Source organism: Pempheris klunzingeri, unplaced genomic scaffold, assembly GCF_042242105.1.
Source record: "Pempheris klunzingeri isolate RE-2024b unplaced genomic scaffold, fPemKlu1.hap1 Scaffold_77, whole genome shotgun sequence".
In the NCBI taxonomy this organism is placed as follows: domain Eukaryota; kingdom Metazoa; phylum Chordata; class Actinopteri; order Acropomatiformes; family Pempheridae; genus Pempheris; species Pempheris klunzingeri.
The window spans coordinates 27,501-32,500 of NW_027254981.1; positions in this window are offsets into that span (position 1 = coordinate 27,501).

Genomic DNA, 5,000 nt, shown 5'->3' on the forward strand with positions numbered 1-5,000 from the left:
GAGGCCGGCTGGGGGTCAAGGCTCCTGGGAGTGGAGGTGAGTGGAGATAGCTGGAGCCTGGCTGAGAGTGAGTGAGTGAGTGAGTGAGTGAGTGAGTGAGTGAGTGAGTGAGTGAGTGAGTGAGTGAGTGAGTGAGGAGTCTGAATGGAGGCTTCCCTGCTGGGTCAGGGGGCCCGGCTGGGGGTCAAGGCTCCTGGGAGTGGAGGTGAGTGGAGATAGCAAGAGTCCAGGAAGCAGAGGCAGAGTGCGTGCAAGCTTGCTGGAGCCTGGGTGAGAGTGAGTGAGTCAGGGACCTGGCTGGAGGTCTCCCTGCTGGGGGTGAGCGGGTTGAAGTCAGGGCCGAAAGCCCCACTGGAGGCCTCCCTGCTGGGGGTGAGCGGGCTGAGCTCAGGGCTGAAAGCGGGCTGAGCTCAGGGCTGACAGCCCCACTGGAGGCCTCCCTGCTGGGGGTGAGCGGGCTGAGCTCAAGGCTGAAAGCGGGCTGAGCTCAGGGCTGAAAGCCCCACTGGAGGCCTCCCTGCTGGGGGTGAGCTGGCTGAGCTCAAGGCTGAAAGCGGGCTGAGCTCAGGGCCGAAAGCCCCACTGGAGGCCTCCCTGCTGGGGGTGAGCGGGCTGAGCTCAAGGCTGAAAGCGGGCTGAGCTCAGGGCTGACAGCCCCAGTGGAGGCCTCCCTGCTGGGGGTGAGCGGGCTGAGCTCAGGGCTGAAAGCCCCACTGGAGGCCTCCCTGCTGGGGATGAGCGGGCTGAGCTCAAGGCTGAAAGCGGGCTGAGCTCAAGGCCGAAAGCCCCACTGGAGGCCTCCCTGCTGGGGCTGAGCTGGCTGAGCTCAAGGCTGAAAGCGGGCTGAGCTCAAGGCCGAAAGCCCCACTGGAGGCCTCCCTGCTGGGGCTGAGCTGGCTGAGCTCAAGGCTGAAAGCGGGCTGAGCTCAGGGCCGAAAGCCCCACTGGAGGCCTCCCTGCCTGGGGTGAGCCCCAATGGAGGCCCTAACCCTAACCCTGCTGGGGGTGAGCGGGTTGAGCTCAAGGCCGAAAGCCCCACTGGAGGCCTCCCTGCTGGGGCTGAGCTGGCTGAGCTCAAGGCTGAAAGCGGGCTGAGCTCAAGGCCGAAAGCCCCACTGGAGGCCTCCCTGCTGGGGCTGAGCTGGCTGAGCTCAAGGCTGAAAGCGGGCTGAGCTCAGGGCCGAAAGCCCCACTGGAGGCCTCCCTGCCTGGGGTGAGCCCCAATGGAGGCCCTAACCCTAACCCTGCTGGGGGTGAGCGGGTTGAGCTCAAGGCCGAAAGCCCCACTGGAGGCCTCCCTGCTGTGGGTGAGCCCCAATGGAGGCCTCCCTGCTGGGGGTGAGTTGTTTTGAGCTCAAGGCTGAAAGCCCCACTGGAGGCCTCCCTGCTGGGGCTGAGTGTGAGGGCTATGGTCAGGCTTGGGGTTAAGTGGGCCTGGCTGGAGGTCACGGGGCCTGGAGGAGGTGTTGGTGTGCGTCTCAGGGTGGAGGCCGGAGGTCACGGGGCCTGGGGGAGGTGTTGGTGTGCGTCTCCGGGGCCAGGCCGGAGGTCACGGGGCCTGGGAGAGGTGTTGGTGTGTGTGTCTGCTGGGCCTGGGGGAGGTGTTGGTGTGCGTCTCAGGGTCCAGGCCGGAGGTCACGGGGCCTGGGGGAGGTGTTGGTGTGTGTCTGCTGGGCCTGGGGGAGGTGTTGGTGTGCGTCTCAGGGTCCAGGCCGGAGGTCACGGGGCCTGGGGGAGGTGTTGGTGTGTGTCGGGGCCTGGGGGAGGTGTTGGTGTGCGTCTCAGGGGCCAGGTTGGAGGTCACGGGGCCTGGGGGAGGTGTTGGTGTGCGTCTGGGCCTGGGGGAGGTGTTGGTGTGTGTCTCTCAATTCAATTCAATTCAATTCAATTTTATTTGTATAGCCCAATATCACAACAGAGTGTCTCATAGTGCTTTACAAAGTTCACTGAGGGTGGAGGCCGGAGGTCACGGGGCCTGGGGGAGGTGTTGGTGTGCGTCTCAGGGGCCAGGCCGGAGGTCAGGAAGCCAGGCCGGAGGTCACGGGGCCTGGGGGAGGTGTTGGTGTGCGTCTCAGGGTGGAGGCCGGAGGTCACGGGGCCTGGGGGAGGTGTTGGTGTGTGTGTCGGGGCCTGGGAGATGTGTTGGTGTGCGTCTCAGGGTCAAGGCCGGAGGTCACGGGGCCTGGGAGATGTGTTGGTGTGCGTCTCTGGGTCAAGGCCGGAGGTCACGGGGCCTGGGAGAGGTGTTGGTGTGTGTCTGCTGGGCCTGGGGGAGGTGTTGGTGTGTGTCTCAGGGTGGAGGCCGGAGGTCACGGGGCCTGGGGGAGGTGTTTGTGTGCGTCTCAGGGGCCAGGTTGGAGGTCACGGAGAGGTGTTGGTGTGTGTCTGGGCCTGGGGGATGTGTTGGTGTGCGTCTCAGGGTGGAGGCCGGAGGTCACGGGGCCTGGGGGATGTGTTGGTGTGCGTCTCAGGGGCCAGGTTGGAGGTCACGGAGAGGTGTTGGTGTGTGTCTGGGCCTGGGGGATGTGTTGGTGTGCGTCTCAGGGTCCAGGCTGGAGGTCACGGAGAGGTGGTGGTGTGTGTCGGGGCCTGGGAGATGTGTTGGTGTGCGTCTGAGGGTCAAGGCCGGAGGTCACGGGGCCTGGGGGAGATGTGTTGGTGTGCGTCTCTGGGTCAAGGCCGGAGGTCACGGGGCCTGGGGGAGGTGTTGGTGTGCGTCTCAGGGGCCAGGTTGGAGGTCACGGGGCCTGGGAGAGGTGTTGGTGTGTGTCGGGGCCTGGGGGATGTGTTGGTGTGCGTCTCAGGGTCCAGGCCGGAGGTCACGGGGCCTGGGAGATGTGTTGGTGTGCGTCTCAGGGTCAAGGCCGGAGGTCACGGGGCCTGGGGGAGATGTGTTGGTGTGCGTCTCAGGGTGGAGGCCGGAGGTCACGGAGAGGTGGTGGTGTGTGTCGGGGCCTGGGAGATGTGTTGGTGTGCGTCTCAGGGTCCAGGCCGGAGGTCACGGGGCCTGCGGGAGGTGTTGGGGTGTGTCGGGGCAATTCGAAACATTCACCGGAGTACCAGGGGCACGAAACATTCATCGGCTTACCAGGGGCACAAAACATTCACCGGAGTACCAGGGGCACGAAACAGCCATCGGAGTACCAGGGGCACGAAACCTCCACTAGAGTACCAGGGGCACGAAACCTCCACTAGAGTACCAGGGGCACGAAACCTCCACTAGAGTACCAGGGGCACGAAACATTCACCGGAGTACCAGGGGCACGAAACAGCCATCGGAGTACCAGGGGCACGAAACCTCCACTAGAGTACCAGGGGCACGAAACCTCCACTAGAGTACCAGGGGCACGAAACCTCCACTAGAGTACCAGGGGCACGAAACATTCACCGGAGTACCAGGGGCACGAAACAGCCATCAGAGTACCAGGGGCACGAAACCTTCATCGGAGCACCAGGGGCACGAAACCTCCACTGGAGGACCAGGGGCACGAAACATTCATCGGATTACCAGGGGCACGAAACATTCATCGGATTACCAGGGGCACGAAACATTCACCGGAGTACCAGGGGCAGGAAACATTCATCGGATTACCAGGGGCACGAAACCTCCACTGGAGTACCAGGGGCACGAAACATTCACCGGATTACCAGGGGCACGAAACCTCCACTGGAGTACCAGGGGCACGAAACATTCACCGGAGTACCAGGGGCACGAAACAGCCACCAGAGTACCAGGGGCACGAAACATTCATCGGAGTACCAGGGGCACGAAACCTCCACTAGAGTACCAGGGGCCAAGTCGAGGAAGGCAAAGCGGGAGTAACCAACCGCCTCCCTCCCTTGCCCTGTCTTACACGGATTACCAGGGGCACGAAACATTCACCGGAGTACCAGGGGCACGAAACATTCATCGGATTACCAGGGGCACGAAACATTCACCGGAGTACCAGGGGCACGAAACATTCACCGGAGTACCAGGGGCACGAAACATTCACCGGATTACCAGGGGCACGAAACATTCACCGGAGTACCAGGGGCACGAAACATTCATCGGATTACCAGGGGCACGAAACATTCACCGGAGTACCAGGGGCACGAAACAGCCATCAGAGTACCAGGGGCACGAAACATTCATCGGAGCACCAGGGGCACGAAACCTCCACCGGAGTACCAGGGGCACGAAACCTTCATCGGAGCACCAGGGGCACGAAACCTCCACCGGAGTACCAGGGGCACGAAACATTCATCGGATTACCAGGGGCACGAAACAGCCATCGGAGTACCAGGGGCACGAAACCTCCACTAGAGTACCAGGGGCACGAAACCTCCACTAGAGTACCAGGGGCACGAAACATTCACCGGAGTACCAGGGGCACGAAACAGCCATCAGAGTACCAGGGGCACGAAACCTTCATCGGAGCACCAGGGGCACGAAACCTCCACTGGAGGACCAGGGGCACGAAACATTCACCGGATTACCAGGGGCACGAAACATTCATCGGATTACCAGGGGCACGAAACATTCACCGGAGTACCAGGGGCACGAAACATTCATCGGATTACCAGGGGCACGAAACATTCACCGGAGTACCAGGGGCACGAAACATTCACCGGAGTACCAGGGGCACGAAACATTCATCGGATTACCAGGGGCACGAAACATTCACCGGAGTACCAGGGGCACGAAACCTTCATCGGATTACCAGGGGCACGAAACATTCACCGGAGTACCAGGGGCACGAAACAGCCACCAGAGTACCAGGGGCACGAAACATTCATCGGAGTACCAGGGGCACGAAACCTCCATTAGAGTACCAGGGGCCAAGTCTAGGAAGGCAAAGCAGGAGTAACCAACCGCCTCCCTCCCTTCCCCTGTCTTACACGGATTACCAGGGGCACGAAACATTCACCGGAGCACCAGGGGCACGAAACCTTCATCGGAGCACCAGGGGCACGAAACCTCCACTGGAGTACCAGGGGCACGAAACATTCATCGGATT